This window comes from Perissodus microlepis, chromosome 5 (genome assembly GCF_051167445.1).
Source record: "Perissodus microlepis isolate ML-2025 ecotype Zambia chromosome 5, ASM5116744v1, whole genome shotgun sequence".
NCBI lineage: Eukaryota > Metazoa > Chordata > Actinopteri > Cichliformes > Cichlidae > Perissodus > Perissodus microlepis.
This window is the reverse complement of record NC_140465.1, coordinates 4,600,451-4,621,234: the sequence shown is the minus strand read 5'-3', so window position 1 is coordinate 4,621,234 and position 20,784 is coordinate 4,600,451. Positions and strand designations below refer to the sequence as shown.

Below are 20,784 nucleotides of genomic sequence, written 5' to 3'. Positions count from 1 at the left end.
TTTTTTATCCAAAAATTGGTGTGTGTGTGTGTGTGTGTGTGTACTTGTTTTCGTGACATCTTAGGACAATTTTATGATAACACACTCACAAAATGAGGACGCTCAGAAAAATGAGGACATTTTTGAGGTCCTCATTTTTCTGAGCCTTCTAAAGTGTTCTAGAGGCTACCAACATGCTCCCAAACCAAAAATCTCGAAAGTCCTGAAACATCACAATTTTATGAAAAAGTGTGTTTAAGTGTGTTTAGCGTTTTTGCTCACTTTCAGTTTCACGCCCTACTGGCCAGTTTTGGAACTTAACACACTTTAAACACACTTTCAGTGACGTCACTCTGCGAGTCCTCATATTGTAGGTGTGTCAGACACAATAACACATTTGACCCAGGTTATACCCTTCTGGGGCTTAGCGGACACATGCGTGGACAGCACCTTTTAGCTCTTATGTCCACAGTCGTATTCAATGTTGAAATGGAGGTGAACTTTATTTGAATCATTCATGGAATAATAACAGATGAATTTTGAGGCTTCTGAAAATTGTTTGTTCAAACCTTGCCAATTAAACAATCATTCTAACACGCATCAAAAACTTTTCACATTTTTATACATATTAAGGTGAGCTATAAGCAAGGGTAACAACAGTTAAATCAGGCAAATCTTGACAAAAATGAAGGTCTTTAGATTCAGTTATCAGTGCCTGCACTGCTTGGTTTTTTTTTTTGTTGTTGACAAAATGTATCGAAATATAAAGTTTCAACATTTGTCTAATTATATTACTATTAATTAATGAGTCTTACTTCTCAAGATCAATGCACAAATTGTCTGACCTTCACTATGCAGAATGATGTGTGTGCAGATTTTGACCCTTGAAGAGTTTATATTAATCTGCATTAATATAATTGCATCCGCAATCTGCAGTTGAACTTGGAGATTCCTGCCGCTGTCATCTGATTCAGTATGATCATCAGGCTCAGTCTCGACTCTGTGTATCTACAAGAATTGATGAAAAAAGTCAACACTTCATTAACTATATTTTAAATTCAACTTACCTTATACTTTTTACAATATAGTATAAAATGCATATTGTTTCTTTAAAAACTAATAACACACTATTAAAAACTGCAGAATGGACAATTCCAGCTTCATTTAGTAATTCAATTAGTAAATAAAAGTGAGTAATTAAGTCACTTAATTAACTAAGCAACTGTAAATGTCACAGTATGCAGCAGTACAATTCAATTTCAATTCAATTTTATTTATATAGCGCCAAATCACAAAAAAAGTCGCCTCCAGGCGCTTCATAGGTACAGAGAAAAACCCAACAATCATATGACCACCTATGAGCAAGCGCTTTGGCGACAGTGGGAAGGAAAAACTCCCTTTTAACAGGAAGAAACCTCTAGCAGAACCAGGCTCAGGGAGGGGCGGCCATCTGTTGCGACCGGTTGGGGTGAGAGAAGGAAAACAGGATGAAAGACATGCTGTGGAAGAGAGACAGAGGTTAATAACAGATATGATTCAATGCAGAGAGGTCTATTAACACATACTGAGTTATAAAGGTGACTGGAAAGGAAAAACTCAATGCATCATGGGAATCCCCGGCTGCCTACGTCTATTGCAGCATAACTAAGGGAGGATTCAGGGTCACCTGGTCCAGCCCTAACTATATGCTTCAGCTAAAAGGAACGTTTTAAGCCTAATCTTGAAAGTAGAGATAGTGTCTGTCTCCCGAATCCAAACTGGAAGCTGGTTCCACAGAAGAGGGGCCTGAAAACTGAAGGCTCTGCCTCCCATTCTACTTTTAAATACTCTAGGAACAACAAGTAAGCCTGCAGTGCGAGAGCGAAGTGCTCTAATAGGGTGATATGGTACTACAAGGTCATTAAGATAAGATGGGGCCTGATTATTTAAGACCTTGTATGTGAGGAGTAGAATTTTGAATTTAATTCTGGATTTAACAGGAAGCCAATGAAGGGAAGCCAAAACAGGAGAAATCTGCTCTCTCTTTCTAGTCCCTGTCAGTACTCTTGCTGCAGCATTTTGGATTAGCTGAAGGCTTTTCAGGGAGTTTTTAGGACATTCTGATAATAATGAATTACAGTAGTCCAGCCTGGAAGTAATAAATGCATGAACTAGTTTTTCAGCGTCACTCTGAGACAGGATATTTCTAACTTTAGAGATGTTGCACAAAAGAAAGCAGTCTTACATATTTGTTTAATATGTGCATTGAAGGACATGTCTTGGTCAAAAATGACTCCAGGGTTCCTCACAGTATAACTGGAGGCCAAGGTAATGCCATCCAGAGTAAGAATCTGCTTAGATACCATATTTCTAAGATTTTCAGGGCCGAGTACAATAACCTCAGTTTGATCTGAATTAAGAAGCAGAAAGTTAGCGGCCATCCAGGTCTTTATGTCTTTAAGACATTCCTGCACTTTAACTAATTGGTGTGTGTTATCTGGCTTCATGGATAGATAGAGCTGCGTGTCATCTGCATAGCAGTGTAAATGTATGCTATGTCTTCTAATGATACTGCCTAGGGGAAGCATGTATAATGTAAATAGAATTGGTCCTAGCACTGAACCCTGTGGAACTCCATAATTGACCTTAGTGGGTGAAGAGGACTCTCCATTTACATGAACAAATTGTAGTCTATTAGATAGATATGATACAAACCACTGCAGCACAGTACCTGTAATACCTACAGCATGCTCTAATCGCTCTAATAGGATATTATGGTCAACAGTATCGAACGCTGCACTGAGGTCTAGCAGGACAAGCACAGAGATGAGTCCACTGTCAGAGGCCATAAGAAGATCATTTGTAACCTTCACTAAAGCGGTTTCTGTGCTGTGATGAGCTCTGAAACCTGACTGAAACTCTTCAAATAAGCCGTTCCTCTGCAGATGATCTGTTAGCTGTTTGACAACTACTCTTTCAAGGATTTTTGATATGAAAGGAAGGTTGGAGATTGGCCTATAATTAGCTAAGACTGCTGGGTCTAGAGATGCTTTTTGAGTAAAGGTTTAACTACAGCCAGCTTGAAGGCCTGTGGTACATAGCCGATTATTAGAGATAGGTTGATCATATTTAAGATTGAAGCATTAATTAATGGCAGGACTTCTTTGAGCAGTTTTGTAGGAATGTGGTCTAAAAGACACGGAGGTTTGGAGGAAGTAATTATAGAAGTTAACTCAGAAAGATCAATTTGAGAAAAAGAGTCTAACTTAACATCAACGGTACTAAAAGTAGCTGTAGATAATATTACATCTGTGGGATGATTATTGGTAATTTTTTCTCTAATGATAAGAATTTTATTTGTGAAGAAGTTCATGAAGTCATTACTAGTTAACGATGGTTGGCTCAAAAGAGCTCTGACTTTTTGTCAGCCTGGCTACAGTGCTGAAGAGAAACCTGGGGTTGTTCTTATTGTCTTCAATCAGTGACGAATAGTAAGATGTTGTGGCTTTGCGGGGGGCTTTCTTATAAATCAGCAAAATATTTCTCCAATTATGATGATCCTCTAAATTTGTGACACGCCATTTCCTCTCCAGCTTACGAGTCATCTGCTTTAGGCTACGTGTTTGAGAATTATACCATGGAGTCAGGTACTTCTGATTAGAGACCTTAGTTTTCACCGGAGCTACAGTATCCAGAGTCATACGTAGTGAGGAGGTAAAATTATTATTAACAAGATAATTGACCTCTGTTGGGGTAGCGTTCAGATAGCTGCTCTGCTCTGTGTTGGTACAGGGCATTGAAGATGATAACAGTGGGTGGATTACATTCTTAAACATAGTTACAGCGCTTTCGGAAAGACATCTAGTGTGATAAAGTCTACTCTCCACTGCTGTGTAATCAATTATTGTAAATGTAAATGTTATCAGGAAATGATCAGACAGGAGAGGGTTTTCAGGAAACACTGTTAAATGTTCAGTTTCTATGCCATATGTTAAAACAAGATCTAGAGTGTGATTAAAGTGGTGGGTAGGTTCTTTTACATTTTGAGAGAAGCCAATTGAGTCTAATAACAGATTAAATGCCATGTTGAGGCTGTCATTCTTAGCATCTACATGGATGTTAAAATCACCCACAATAATTATTTTATCTGAGCTGAGAACTAAATCAGATAAAAAGTCTGAGAAATCAGAGAGAAACTCTGTGTAAGGCCCAGGTGGACAATAGATGATAACAAATAAGACTGGTTTCTAAATTTTTTCAGCTGGGGTGGACAAGGTTAAGCATCAGGCTTTCAAATGAATTAAAAGTCTGTCTTGGTCTTTCATTAATTAATAGGCTGGTGTGAAAAATTGCTGCCACACCGCCCCCTCGGCCTGTGCTTCGAGATTTCTGGTAGTTAGAATGACTCGGGGGTGTTGATTCATTTAAACTAACATGATCATCCTGCTGCAACCAGGTTTCTGTAAGGCAGAGTAAATCGATTTGTTGATCAATTATTAAGTCATGTACTAACAGAGACTTGGAGGAGAGAGACCTAATATTTAATAATCCACATTTCACTGTTTTACTCTTTGGTTAAGATGTGGATACTGTATTGTTCTTTCTTTGTGATTTTTTTAAGTTTAAGTTGTTTATTGCTGGTTTTTATTTTGTTTTTTGTCTGTTTGGGAGCTGACACAGTCTCAAAGGAGATGGGGTTTTTTTGGGGGGGGGGGAACAGGAGGAGAGAAGCTGCAGAGAGGTGTGTAAGACTGCAACTCTGCTTCCTGGTCCCAACTCTGGATAGTCATATTTTGGGGGGTTTAATTAATTTGTCCATATTTCTAGAAATGAGAGCTGCTCCATCCAAAGTGGGATGGATGCCGTCTCTCCTAACAAGACCAGGTTTCCTTCAGAAGGTTTGCCAATTATCTATGAAGCCCACATCGTTTCTGGGACACCACTCAGACAGCCAGCAATTTAAGGAGAACATGCAGCTAAACATGTCACTCCTGGTCTGATTGGGGAGGGGACCAGAGAAAACTACAGAGTCCGACATTGTTTTGGAAAAGTTACACACCGATTCGATATTGATTTTAGTGACCTCCAATTGGCGTAACCGGGTGTCATTACTGCCGACGTGAATTATGATTTTACTGAATTTACGTTTACCCTTAGCCAGCAGTTTTAAATTTTCTTCAATGTCGCCTGCTCTGGCCCCTGGAAGACAATTGACTATGGTTGCCGGTGTCTCTAGCTTCACATGTCTGAGAACAGAATTACCAATTACCAGAGTTTGACCCCCGACGGGTGTGTCGCCGAGTGGGGAAAAACGGTTAGGCATATGTATGAATTTGAGGAGTGGACCCAAAATGCAGACACAAAGGAACGTGAAAGAAAATTTGAATATTAACAGAAAGCAAGCTGTTTATTAATCTCAACTTTTAAGATTAGGCTTCAAACTTTCCTTTTTGCTAAAGCATATAGTTAGGGCTGGATCAGGTGACCCTGGATCCTCCCTTAGTTGTGCTGCAGTAGACGTAGGCTGCCGGGGGATTCCCATGATGCACTGAGTTTTTTCCTTTCCAGTCACCTTTCTCACTCACTATGTGTTAATAGACCTCTCTGCACTGAATCATACTTGTTATTAATCCACAGCATGTCTTTGTCCTGTCTTCCTTTTCTCACCCCAACTGGTCACAGCAGATGCCCGCCCCTCCCTGAGCCTGGTTCTGCTGGAGGTTTCTTCCTGTTTTTTCCTTCCCACTGTCGCCAAAGCGTTTGCTCATAGGTGGTCCTACGATTGTTGGGTTTTTCTCTGTATCTATTATTGTGCGATCTACTGTACAATATAAAGCGCCTTCAGGCGATTGTTGTTGTGATTTGGCGCTATATAAATAAAATTTTATTTAATTTAATTAAAAGATTACAAAACAAAAGGCAGAGGTGAAGCTAAACAATAACCTAACCTGGGGAAAAGATTTTTTATTAAAAAACAAACAAACCATGAAACCTGACATGGATACAAAGATACCTGGAACATGGAAACGTGGCACCAAAGACAACCGATGACCTGACACTGAACAAATGAGGACAGGACGTACAGTGGCTTGCAAAAGTATTCGGCCCCCTTTAACTTTCCCACATTTTGTCACATTACAGCCACAAACATGAATCAATTTTATTGGAATTCCACGTGAAAGACCAATACAAAGTGGTGCACATGTGAGAAGTGGAACGAAAATCATACATGATTCCAAACATTTTTTACAAATAAATAACTGAAAAGTGGGGTGTGCGTAATTATTCAGCCCCCTGAGTCAATACTTTGTAGGACCACCTTTTGCTGCAATTGGATTCCATTAAAACTGATTCGTGTTTGTGGCAGTAATGTGACAAAATGTGGAAAAGAGGGACGAATACTTTTGCAAGCCACTGTAAGTACACAGAGAGATAATGAGGGGATGAGGAACAGCTGGGACAAGGGGAAACAAAACTAGACTCACTGCATATAGGACAAGGACTTTCCCAATAAAACAGACATCACAAGGGTAATCTAATAAACAAATGAACTTAGCAAACCTAAAGAACTTATAAATAAACATCGACATCCAAACAAACTAAAACTTAAAACGCTGGGTCAACAGACCCAGGAAAGTGACAGTAAAATCATTTATTATACACATTATACTTATTTTCTTAAATTGCTTATCTATTATCTGTATTTTCACCTGGGGGTCTAGGGGTGCTGCTCTTCTTTTCATGACAAATTAGGACATGTTTATGATAACACACTGACAATATCAGGACAATTTTGGCCTTACTCTATCAGTGAACAACATGCCCATGCTAACTTAAACTAGACAGGCAAGCTAACCACATGTGTATTAAGTGTTAATTAAGAATAGGAACCAAACAAATTAACGGAACGAAATTAACTGTAACAGCAGTTTGCAAAACATTGTGACAGTTCTCAAGTGTTCCTACCTCAAATACAGCACGTGTTGCTGTGTTTTTGTTGTTAAATGGACGAGGAGAGACCGTGGCTGGTGAGAGGATGCAGCATTTCGTCAGTGGAGCATAGAACGACGTCTCTGATTGGTCAACAAGTGAGTAAAGATGCATCTGATTGTTCGAAAGCCTCAACCAAAGAGCTGCTCGTCACGGCAAGATACAACCTCGCCGGAGCTCTGCGTGAACGGCACATCCGGGACCTTCAGCACTCAGGAGAGATTTATCTTGATGTATGTATTTACCTTTGATATCCATGCTTCGACGCACACTTGCAAGGTAAAGTTGTATGTTTAACAAGCTAATTAAAGTTAGTTAAACGGAATTAAAACAATACACAATCGATTTGAACAAATTGAAAGTGGTGAATGATGATAAATGTTAAAAAATTACTTAAGATTTATCTTTAACAATAGATATTAGAAGTTAAATTGAACTGTTTTTAAATTCCCACCGGAGTTAAAGGTACCTGCGGCCTTGCATGTGCTCTGCATCTTCAACTGCAGAGACAGTCAGTCTAAGCTCAGTGTAGCTAACTGCAACACACATTTTTTTTCAACACAAGATATGCTTGGGGGGATTTAAATGATAATATTAATGTTTTCGTGTTCAGCACAAATCAATAATATTATAGTTATTTGCTCACGGTCTGGGTATCTGGCCCAGCGTTTCTGATGTTATTCTAAGGTTTTTGAGTATCTTATGTTTAATGGCGGGTTAGTTGAGTTTGGCTTAACGTTATTAATGTCGTTTTAAGGAGTTTATGTTAGGGCTGTATATTACCACGTTTGTATTTTCATGCCATGTTTCCTGTTTTATTTTGAAAGAGTCTGTTGCATTCAGTTCATTAATCTCACTTCCCTGTTGTGTCAATAGAATCATTTGTGCGAGCTACTACCCTGCTGTCCCTCTATCCTGTCTCAACCTCCAACAGGAAAGTAGAAGTCCTCATATGGTAGGACCAGTGATTATAGTGTGTGTTACATTGTCCTCATATTGTTTTAAGCTGTGAAGGACATGACTGTGTTTCAGTTGCCTTCCTCATGTGGTAGGACCAACAACTCTAGTGTGTGTTACACTGTCCTCATATCGTTGGGTAGCAGAACCGTACAGTGTTAAGTTTCTATAGAATTTGGTATAAGGAAGTCAGATCCTTCTGTAATAATATTCACTGATACAAATATGATCTGTAGTTAATTAAATAGTCGGGATTTATACTAGAGAATGTTTCTGACGTTATATTGTTGTCTTTTGTTGCAGAGACCAAGTGCTGAGATCCTGTCTCAACCTCCTTCAGACCAATTGGTGAGTGACATACCCACTTCATTCTTCCAACAGGTTACACATTATTTTTTTGTATTTGGTATCAAGTATATGTGTCAGTTGGGCCTAGTGCATAAATGAAATGCACTTTAATTGTATTAAAACAATCAGTTTGAGTCGAAGTTAACCAAAATCAACATTAGCATTAGGATAAAGTAATTGTCTATACCATTTGTTAGTCCAAACCTTCCCTTAAAGCATCAGCTTGATCTTTATTCTGACTAAATTTGATATTTTTGTCCTTTTACACATGTTTTTGTCCAAATAAGCTCCCGCTGATCAGTTTACATGATTTAATTTCTGGGGAAATAGATGGCTTTACATCAGTGTTGGGTTTAGAGCTTTTATTGACAACAGCAGGACAAGTTAGAAGTCAGGAACGTGAACTCTACACGTGTTCAGTCGTCATGTCCTCATATTGTTTTAAGCTGTGAAGGACATGACTGTGTTTAAGTAGAAGTCCTCATATGGTAGGACCAGTGATTATAGTGTGTGTTAAATTGTCCTCATATTGTTTTAAGCTGTGAAGGACATGACTGTGTTTCAGTTGCCTTCCTCATGTGGTAGGACCAACAACTCTAGTGTGTGTTACACTGTCCTCATATCGTTGGGTAGCAGAACCGTACAGTGTTAAGTTTCTATAGAATTTGGTATAAGGAAGTCAGATCCTTCTGTAATAATATTCACTGATACAAATATGATCTGTAGTTAATTAAATAGTCGGGATTTATACTAGAGAATGTTTCTGACGTTATATTGTTGTCTTTTGTTGCAGAGACCAAGTGCTGAGAACCTGTCTCAACCTCCTTCAGACCAATTGGTGAGTGACATACCCACTTCATTCTTCCAACAGGTTACACATTATTTTTTTGTATTTGGTATCAAGTATATGTGTCAGTTGGGCCTAGTGCATGAATGAAATGCACTTTAATTGTATTAAAACAATCAGTTTGAGTCGAAGTTAACCAAAATCAACATTAGCATTAGGATAAAGTAATTGTCTATACCATTTGTTAGTCCAAACCTTCCCTTAAAGCATCAGCTTGATCTTTATTCTGACTAAATTTGATATTTTTGTCCTTTTACACATGTTTTTGTCCAAATAAGCTCCCGCTGATCAGTTTACATGATTTAATTTCTGGGGAAATAGATGGCTTTACATCAGTGTTGGGTTTAGAGCTTTTATTGACAACAGCAGGACAAGTTAGAAGTCAGGAACGTGAACTCTACACGTGTTCAGTCGTCATGTCCTCATATTGTTTTAAGCTGTGAAGGACATGACTGTGTTTAAGTAGAAGTCCTCATATGGTAGGACCAGTGATTATAGTGTGTGTTAAATTGTCCTCATATTGTTTTAAGCTGTGAAGGACATGACTGTGTTTCAGTTGCCTTCCTCATGTGGTAGGACCAACAACTCTAGTGTGTGTTACACTGTCCTCATATCGTTGGGTAGCAGAACCGTACAGTGTTAAGTTTCTATAGAATCTGGTATAAGGAAGTCAGATCCTTCTGTAATAATGTTCACTGATACAAATATGATCTGTAGTTAATTAAATAGTCGGGATTTATACTAGAGAATGTTTCTGACGTTATATTGTTGTCTTTTGTTGCAGAGACCAAGTACTGAGATCCTGTCTCAACCTCCTTCAGACCAATTGGTGAGTGACATACCCACTTCATTCTTCCAACAGGTTACACATTATTTTTTTGTATTTGGTATCAAGTATATGTGTCAGTTGGTCCTAGTGCGTAAATGAAATGCACTTTGATTGTATTAAAATAATCAGTTTGATTGAAAGTTTCCCATATTCAACATTAGCATCACTTGTTTGTGAACATCTTAGGAGAAAGAAATTGGCGTATCATTTGTTAGTCCTAACTTTCCCTTTAAAGCATCAGCTTGATCTTTATTCCTACTAAATTTGATGTTTTTGTGTTACATTGTCCTCAGATTGTTTTAAGCTGTGAAGGACATGAATTTGTTTTTTTTAGCCTTTCTCAATTGGTAGAACCAACAACTCTAGTGTGTGTTACATTGAAACTGAACAGCAGGGATGTTTGTCATGATGATAATAACACTCTATCCGATTTCAAACAATCACACTGTGATGAGTATTATTAGTAGATTATGTTCACATGTAAAATATTCATATCAAATGGTAAATGGCCTGTATTTGTATAGCGCTTTACTAGTCCCTAAGGACCCCAAAGCGCTTTACACATTCAGTCATTCACCCATTCACACAGACATTCACACACTGGTGATGGCAGCTACATTGTAGCCACAGCCACCCTGGGGCGCACTGACAGAGGCGAGACTGCCGGACACTGGCGCCACCGGGCCCTCTGACCACCACCAGTAGGCAACAGGTGAAGTGTCTTTCCCAAGGACACAACGACCGAGACTGTCGGAGCCGGGGCTCGAACCGGCAACCTTCCGATTACAACTCTTGAGCCACGATCGCCCCTTAGCCCCTTAATGTAGAATTACACACTGCCCAACGCTGACTTTGCCTACAATGCAGAGAAAAAAGCAAACAGACCTATTGCATGCATTGATTCTCATATTTCACTGTTACTTTTCAAAGGCTCAAGGACCAAGTATTCCGGGGGTTCCAAGCCACACGCTTTACTCAGCTGCCCTGGACAAGATGAAGGGCACCTCTGCCTCAATCACCCTGGACAACAAAAACATTAGCAACACTTCACCAAGAAGGGGTAAAGGCACCCAAATACAAAATGTTTTAGGTGAATATACTTGTGATCAAAGGACAAGTTTGTTTTCAGACATGACACTATTGAGAGCTTTTATCATAAATCATTTCATCTTATTTGATTCCCAGCAGAACACAGCACTTCAAATGGTTCATTCCAAGCATCCTTAAAGGAGCAATAAGCAATATCTTTTCACTGCTAGGTGTGCTGTTTTGCACTGCCTGTAAACCAAACCAAAGTCTATGGCTGGAGATCAACACAGAGAGAGGGATTGTGACTTCATGCTGTACTCCAGATGTAATTACACCTCTAGTTCTTCACATAGTCATTTTTAATTCCTTCAACCTAAGTATGATGAATTGTGCTTATTGCTCCTTTAAAGTGCTCCAATAGAAAGCAAGGTTTAAGAACATTTTGTATTCACATTATAAACTAGAATATTTTCTATCTTTTCTTGCATTTGCATTAAGATATTTTCTTTTGTTTCCATTTATGACAGCTGGGACGGTGAGAAGCAAGTGGACAAATGATGAAGTGAAGGTTGCTGAGCGGCACGTTTCACTTCATAAAAAGCTGCAAAGTACCAGGTAAAAAGGAATGTGACTGCTGCCTCCAAGCAGAGCCGGCAGCTCTGAAAGGCAGAGACTGGGTTGTCATAAGGTACTACATCCACAACAGGATCATAGCATTAAAAGAAAGATGCAAGAAAAAAAGAAACAAGCAAGAGAGATACTTTGTTACTTCCACAGTTATGTCAGTATTGCAGTTTTCTGTATTGCATTGTTCTTACTCATAAATCTGTGGTTTATGCTGGGTGCTTTTTGCAATTAAATGATAAGAAAGGCAGATAATGTTCCACGTTTTTATTCACATGAACATTCACTGCCGAATTAATTAATGCATTACAATATCAAGACTTAAAAAGTAGACTGACCACATTTGACCCATGTCTTTTTTTTTTTAAGTCTTTACACAGCTCAGATTTACTGTTTTATTAACACATAAATGTCTGATATTTCTGTCAGAAGTTACCCGACTGGTGAGCATTACTATTGTGCATCCATGTCTATTATATTGTAATCTCAAAAGGAGCTAAGCTAAAAATACAGAACCTACCCTTACCTGGTCCTTATAAGTCATGTATACTTGAAAATTATGTGTTTCCATGGGCTTCACAATTCACCTAAACGTGAAATATCTGTGTGTGACCTTATGGTACTCATAAGTCACATAAACCTGACAGTGTCCTCACAAGTAGCATTAAATGCAGGTTTGACCAAAATTTAGCCCTAGCCAAAATCTGAACAGATGGGCGTGTTCCTGGAAGCATGGGTCAAACTTTTTGTGATTCCCATGCCTCTAGGACCTTCGGAAAGGCACGTTCCCATTTGTCACATTTTTGTCATACGTACTGATATATCACGAAAACACGTATGTGTGTGTGTGTGTGTGTGTCCACACTGTTTCATACCATTTCCACTTGTTTGTTCTGTCTACCACTTTAAAACCTATTGCTGGCACTTATCATATGAGTTCAGAAGCAGAGGGTGAAAAGTTGAAACAAAGTCTTTTCTAAAGGGAACATCTGCATCTGTGTGTCATTATAAGTCTCTCAGCCGTCTTCTCCCGCCATCGGTTGTACTGCTTTCTTGGTACCAAGGACAAAAGGCTTACACCACAATGGAGACATTCGGAGGAAAGAAGAGCCTCTGGGGAGAAAAACTTCAGGGAGAGTCTGAAGAAAGATGAGACGAGGAAGAAGAGGGAGGAAGGTTAGTGTAGGTGTGGAGGTAACGAGATGAAGCTTTAATGATCCCTGTGGGGAAAATGGGCCACTGCAACAAATGCTAAGAAGACACAGCAAGAAACACAGAAAGAAAATGGAAAAAAAGAGCTGAACACCATTGAACAAAGCACCGTTTTTACAGCAAGTTAGACATATGGAAAACTGCCACAAAGGACGGTGAGTATTTATTCAGATGGGGAGATGTGAGGATATGTAGAAAAACATGCTGAGAGTAAATTTAGAAAAGACAAGGACAATGAAGGCATAAATGTGTAAAATATTCATTTTCTCTTAAAGAAAAATGTAGCCCATATATTTCTGTTACATCATTGTTTCTCTATTGTGGCTCTACTAAGCAGGGCTCCTCTGTAGTACAAGTAGGCTGGCAGTGTTCTCTCCTATTGATGGTTTCTTACTGTTTACAGTTTTAAAAAATAGAGGTAAAGTCTATAGTCATGTATCTACAGGTCCAAGTGATTGGACTCCACACTGAAGAAAATATTTACACTCAAAATGCTGACTTTAAGTGATTTGATGTAAATTCTTCAAGTAATCTTTTTGCATAAGTACAAAGGAAAACATTAAATTTAAATGAAATGTACTGGATTGGTATGCATTCAATTTATACTAAGCATATTTTCCCTAATGATTAATTATGTGAATAAATAAACTTTTGCGTTTATACATTTCAGTTACATTTTACTCAAAATTATTATAATCAGTTTGTTAGGTGAGGAGGTGATTATTGAAATTGTTCATGGCCAAAAAGGTACCAGAAAGTATGTTAACTGGCATCAGCTTTTACCATGCAGTACAAAGTAGCATCAATACATTAAAATGTGCTTAGATTAATTTAAAAAAAATGTACCATTATGATAAGGAATTAGCTGATGTACTCAGGTTTGTAATCTAATCCACATTTTAAAGGCAAACTTCATCAAGAAAAGATGCAGTCACTGCATTGTCATTCCTTCCCTTAATGGTTGCTCCACTCTGTCACAGATCACTACCTTCTTATCAGTGATGAGCATTCAGTGTTGAACTGTGTGTGTGTGTGTGTGTGTGTGTGTGAGAGAGAGAGAGAGAGAGAGCATCTCTCTGTCTTTCTCGAGTCTTTAGTTTATTACACAGTGGATGAGAGCCAGCATTAAGGTTGTACACATGCAAACCTTCTTGGAGCCTGCTTGAAAATTCTTATAGCCTGAAAATAAAAATAGGTTTTCTGCAACAGTTTTATTTTAAAAAAGCAAACAAACAAACAACAACAAAAAACTATATGAGGGTTTTTTAAATGCATTACACATAATATTTACTAATACTATTAACTCAGTAATTATCAAAATAGTATTAAGCAAGAAGGTAGGAAAAGAAGAAAAATGACCACTAAGAATGCTGGCATAATGTGTAGTAACATATGTTGTGGGTAAGCAGTTGCAGCAACACAAACATGTTATGTATTGGGTGTGATCCCAGCCTGGAGTTCTGCTCCCATGTGTTGTGGTTTATTTACAGCTCATTTGTCATCCAGGAAGCCACATGATTTTGTTCCCTTCTCTGTAAAATGAAAGTCACTACTGGCTGAAGAAACTTTACAGAACTCAGTTTCGAGGGTTCTTCTTCTGATGCACTCTCTTCAAATCTTGTCAAACAAAACTAGACTTAGGGAAATTTAGTGAAGCAGCCCAGATAACTTCAGTTGAGTGACGAAGAAGAATCTAATGTTGACAGACATTCATCAGACTCATTTTACTTTAAGATAAGTCTTGGAATAGTAACCACGGTGATAAGCAAAGAAAAAGCTGCTTTGTTATGAAGAAAATCTTTAAAGAGGGCCATGATTCAAGCTAATTCTGATAAGATTATATTCTGTGAATCTGGGTCTTGACATGACAACTGAAAGTTGAACAGCCCTTTGAAGTTTACCAACATGTGGTAACCCTAACCCTTACACTTTACACTCATTTTCCCCTCTGATCTGTTTTCATGGCCTAAAGTCAATTATTATTTTGCACTAGTACCTATTCAGCTCCACTCAACTTGTCTTGGCTGAAGACATGTCTATTCATGCCTTTAAGGTAGTGTTAGTGGATCTGTGTGCTAGGCAGAGTTATGTCCCCAAAGTGCAGACTCACAGGCAGGACTGTGAGTTTATAGATAAACAACTAAACTGGGAAGGTTAACTGGGAGATACTACACACTCAGAATTATACATGGAATTACTATACAGACAGGAAACAGCAAGAAGGAGATCACAACACTGGACAGAAGGAGACAGAGACATTATATACACAAGAGGGAATCGAGGCAGAGAGGAAACACGGCTGGACATAATCTGACTGACGAAACAGGGGAAGCAGAACAGAACATCACCTACACAGGACTATCACAATAAGACAGGACATACACTGAGACACAGACTATACAAACAATAGCACACACAGGACGTGAGGATACAAACAATGGAGTGAACACGGTGGATGAAATACTGAATAACTGGAACATAAATAACTTCATAAACCAAAACTATACCATGAGCCCTACTCAAACTCAAAACATGATAGGGAGATGAACTGTGATGACTTATGAGCAGACCTGTAACACAGTTATCCCTCATTTCGATAACCACTGCTCATCGAGCCCAGCTGCACAGGGAGGCAACCTTGTGTTGCACCTCGTTTGCCTCCTTCAGGGAACAGATGTTACAGACATAACATTTTTAGTGTATAGCCTGCCAGCACTCCTCCATCGTAGATCGCTAAAATGGAAGCCAGTATTTGAATGAAATGTCTTTCAACAGGTAAAAATAAAATGTAAACACATTCACAGTCATGATAAATCTATTTGCACTTCTTCCAGCTCGTAACTTATTACCCCAAATAAAATCATATTTTTTTTCTTTAGTTTTTGGACTTTTTCTCACTCTGCAGCATAGCTGTGCCTGATAAGCCACGATTTTACGTTTCTTTACTATACAGCAGGGCTGTCAGTTAAAAATTAAAATAACAAAGTTCCAGAATGTCATAAAGTTCCACGTGCATCAGAATTCAGTGCAAGATATTTCAATATATTTAATTCTTTCTCATTCAAAGTTAATCAAGGTTTGCATTCAAAAGTTAAAAAAGACCTTCTGAAAAAGCTATCCTAAAATAAAATGCTTAATTTAAAAAAAAGGAAAACTTGTACTCTGCGTTTCCCCTTTTCTTCTTTTTCCTTCACATGTAACCCATCTCAGCTTTAACCCCTCTTTTCTTGCTGCTCTCCTGACTTCTTCAGGCTTCTCTCATCTCCTCGTGGAGTTTTCTGTTTTCCCACATGCACTCTAAATAAATTATTTGATTGGCTGAGCAGCATCACATTGAATGACTCACAAAGCATGTGATTGGTCTGTGTGTTTCCTGTGTACCAGAGCTGTTGAATATATCCATTAACATCTACCTTATTCATGAACCCATTCAGAACAGCTGTGCCAGACTGAAATAACCAGCAAAGAATGACATCTGGGTCTGGATCTGGACTGCTGTACAACTCATTGGTGACCGAGGAGTCACACTTTCAATCTCAAAAATGCCTGAAAACTACTTTACTTTAATCACCCACCATCACTGGATACTGTCCTGGTGGTGCATTAACACGATCTACTAATAATGTGCTCTCTCTTTGCTTGTGAGCACCAAATGAACAATTTGGGAATCATATCAGTCTCCCTTAATTCATTTCCACCTTTCATTTCTTCATTTCATCTGCCTGACTTAAACCAGCACACCTCCCTGTGACTGGCACCGCTCATCATCAGCATTTCTTTAAAAAAAAACAAAAAAACCCCATACACTTGCATCTGTAAAGAGGAGAGGAGGGGAGCGCTGGCGATGAAAATAATGCTTGTAAATTATTTCATATTGGTTTGAGTTTTCTTGAGAGGCAGTAATTTATGTGGACTTGTTCTTATAATTGGAGAGTATGGAATTGGTGTTGGGACTGCGAAGCAATTCTAAAAACAAAACTAGAAAGGACAGAAAATAGCTCTGCGTGTCCCAGTGTGTGCGTCTGTGTGTGCGAGAGAGACTAAGAGGAAATAAAAGAGAAAAAGCGAGCGCCAGCGTTCGGTGTTTTGGTGAAGCTCCTCTCATCTCCGTGAAGGCTTTTATCGTCCGTGGTCGCAGCAGCTATGAGGAGCGTTACAGGCGGCTCGAAGAGAGACAAGAGAAGGAGAAGCTTGTTAGAGCAGGGAGGTGTTGATGAGATAATTACACAGCTGTCACAGTGCCTGTCTCACACAAGAGCTGTGCCATCAATGAGTGTGTCTGTACATATGTGTGAGCGTACATATTTGCTTGAAAGGATGTACACTTATGCGTTGGTCTATGCACATTTTTGATTGCCATCGAATGTTGCCTTCTATTTCTCTGCATGTACACATGCTATATGTGTGTGTGTGCTGATACACTTTGTGTAGAGTGATGGCTGCACTCTCCCTTCTGAAATGTATGACCATGTCTTTTGGGGTGGAAATGAAGTTTTGAGCATCTGCTGTGTTTTGCCATTTCCTCCATCTATACTCGCCTCTTTTTTTGTGTTTGTGTGTGTGTGTGTATGTGTATATATATATATATATATATATATATATATATATATACATACAATTTTTTTTATAAAGACAACTTTGTTGCTATTGGCCATACCGAGCCATCGACAGCGCTGCAGGCAAGCCGTTCTGTGACAGCCCATAATCCTTCCACGTTGACTCCAGCCACACATGCAGCCTCTTTCAGCCGGCCACGACCACTGCTGCCTTTTCAGAGGCATCGGAAGGCCTGGCTGATTTGACACATGCCTGTGACATGAAGTGCCAGGCCGCAGGCGCTCACGCACGAGCCCCGGCGCTAACCTACCAGTCCGATGGAGTCATGGGGGCGAGAGAGGAGGGAAAAGTAATGGCACCGCGAAAAAGTTGAGCGCCGCCCTGGGAAATATGTGTTGTGTCTCTGAGTGAGTGGGAACAAGCTCCCAAGTTGGCGGACAGCTTTTTCATTTGGCGCTCTCCGAGATGTGGAGGAGAGCAGCACAGAGAGAAATTGGTGAAGGTGTAGGTGGGGGTGATGGTTTGTGTTCCTGTTATTAAGAGAATGCTGTGAAACAGGAACAAACTCAATTTCAAGCCCGGGGGTCCTCAAGGAGATGCACTCTCGGTCCCTCCGCCCGGCTCCAACGCCAAACAGAGGCTTTTAACCTCTTCACTGCTGCAGAGTTTTTGAGACCAAGCTCTGCTGCTGGAGCTTACTGGAGGTCAGCCTGTTCCCTCAAAAGCCTTGTAAAGCACTGCTTTTAGAACTTTGTGAAAACAGCGCTTGAAGGTGGAGGTGGGATGCAATGAAGAAAAGGAGAAATAAAAAAAGGATTGAGCTTTTTTCCGCTTTCCTCCATACAAGATGAGACAAAGTGTGTGTGTGTTGGGGTGTGTGTATACAAAGTGATAATTACTGCCTGTCCTCTCTTCTATTCACACAGTTGCCGTCACATTAAAGCAAAGCAGCAGACATGCCACTAAACCCTATCGCTTGTATACGAGTCATAATTCAGGCAGCTAGAGCAAATTAGATAAATGACTCCCACCACCTTCAAAGACAGAGGGATTTCTCATTTGAGTGGAAATTAAATTAATACCACTGGGAACGGCTTGTGAATCTTCACACGGTCTGCGGCGGTGATAACATGCCGCCTCACATATTTTCAGATTCAGGGAGTGGATTTATTTGTCTTTATTTTTTCGTGCTTTAATAATAACAGTATAGTGGAGCAAAATTCCCTCGGTGCAGTGAAGAATTATTAAATCCACTTGCACCGGTACGCTGCTTTCATTATGTCACTTTGGCGGGCCGGCGGAGAGCACTCAGGGGAGTGTAATTGGCGACATCCATTTGTGACCTTGGCTAGAGCACAAGGGGCTACCGCATCATCGATACGATGCAATGGGATGTCGGCGCCTTGGCGAGGGAGAGGCAGAGAGAAGGCTGGGAGATGAGGGAGGGATGGATGGAGGGATGAGCGAATGGTGGCACTGCCATCTGTCTGTGTGTTCTGACCCACTGCCCTCCACAGCGGCCCAATGCCCAAATTAGAAGGAGTGACACACCAGCTAATTGCAACACGTGAGAAAAGCTACAGCCTTTGCACAGAGAAATTAGAAGATGACGAGACTCCACTTGGCAAGATTTTTATGGAAAAATACTTGTGTCTTATTACTCTAAATCATGAAGTGGAGCTTCAGTAAAGAAGAGTGCTCCATCCCCATTACTTCATTTTGCACTCATCCTAGTTGCCTCTATGAATTGTGGGTGTTCTTGACCCACTGCAAGCCACAAATTGACACTTGAGAGCAAAACACACAACTCCCTCTGCAAAACAGCAGCCAGTAAGCACTGTTCAGAGTTGGACTAACCCAGATTAGATCTCTTCATTACTTCTAAGAATGGCTGACTCCTGCTATTTGGAGCCACCAAAGAGCCAGACAGCCCAGAATCATTTTAATAAAGAGAGCTGCAAAATAAGTGATTTTGTGCATGTCCGTGTGTGTGTGGGTGTATGCACACGCATCATTTGCGTTGAAGGGCTGTCAACCCACACAGGTGTTTTCAATGATTCTGCCTAATTAGAACTTTCTTCAGGCTACAGTTAGGAACAACTATGCTAGGAGACTCGAAAGTCACTACACTCTGAAAAGCATCTTATTGCTCTTAATTCATTATTATTACATAATTATCAGCACAAATTACAGTTAATAATAAAAATAAAATAATTGTTTTGCAGTCATTTGCTATCTTCAGAGTGATTTTGGCGCATCAAGATGACACTAAAACAGCATTGAAACAGAAACAGCCTCCTATTGACAGAGGGGGCAAAAGTATAGATATTCTGTACTTTTATAGAGTAGCAGAAGTACAGAGAGTGTTAAAAAATGCTTCAGTAAGAGTTGAAGTACTGATTCAACTTCTTTACTCACGTAAAAGTAAAATAGAACATAAACAGAGAAAAAGAAGGAATTTTAAAAATATCTCTATTTTGTTTCCTACACTGTAGAGAGTGACTTTGCCTCTAACAGGAACATTAGTAGAGAAGAGGCTAAAATGGGATCCAGCAGGTGGGAGAACCTTTGAAACATTCACGGTACAGCAGACTAACCTGCAGAGGATTTTCATACAACCTTTAAATAACACAGTTAGTCGACCTCAGCATGTTTCACAATATGAAGAAAACCCTAATGTCACATGTACAGACCCAATATCTGATTTAAAAACATGAGGACTTACATATAAGCTTCACATTTACAGTTTAACACCACTGAGCAGTCCTAATCTAAGCTCTCTTCTTCCTCTCCTGTCCTGTCTTTCTTATCTTTCTCCATCTCTGAGCGAAGTTAGCTTTCTTTCTTTTCTCTCCCTGTAAAATACAGCAGCTGGACCTTTAGCTGCAACACACCGTGAGACAAACTTCACACAGGTTGTGCGTTTGCTAATGTTTGTTGAGCTGATAGAAACACTGCACTGAAATGACCTGCTACTTAAATAAAATAAATTCTCTTTATGTGCGCTCCTCTCCAGTAGGGCTTGCTAGTTGCTTAAGTACTGCAAGCATAACTTACGGAGACCTGGAGTTGTTAATTAAAAACACCGAGCCACTTTAACCCCTGAATTTGGTAAACAATTTTGCTTCTTTCATCTCTTTTTACTTGGTGATTAATACTGAAACAGGACTGCCTTTCATGTGTCACTGTTCGCTCTCATATTTGTTTTAATGTTTGAAGGCTTGCAGGGACGTCAAATAGTAACTCCCCTCAAAATCTGTTAAAGCAAAAGTAACGAGCCTGTTCTGAAAATATAAGAAGTCGAAAGTACAGATATCTGTTTAAAAAAGTAGGGCGTAAAAATAAAATGTAAAGTACAGAAACCTGAACATTCTAGTACGGTAACGAAGTATTTGTACTTTGTAGTGTCAAGACAGGAGTTACATGTAATCTG

General features: G+C 39.5%; 1 protein-coding gene and 1 long non-coding RNA gene across 6 annotated transcripts in view; both read left to right on the top strand.

The window, feature by feature from the left end:
- epha8 (eph receptor A8) overlaps positions 1-20,784 on the top strand; it is a 150,982-nt gene that overhangs the window by 19,893 nt on the left and 110,305 nt on the right. The window lies entirely within an intron of this gene.
- Positions 9,179-12,270, top strand: LOC146386419 (uncharacterized). 2 transcript variants are annotated; one of them, XR_014800213.1, is made up of 3 exons: positions 9,179-9,929; positions 10,860-11,019; positions 11,486-12,270. It is a non-coding gene; the product is annotated as an uncharacterized LOC146386419 (long non-coding RNA). The 2 variants fall into 2 exon arrangements; XR_014800212.1 differs by having other exon boundaries at positions 9,185-9,929; positions 10,860-10,989.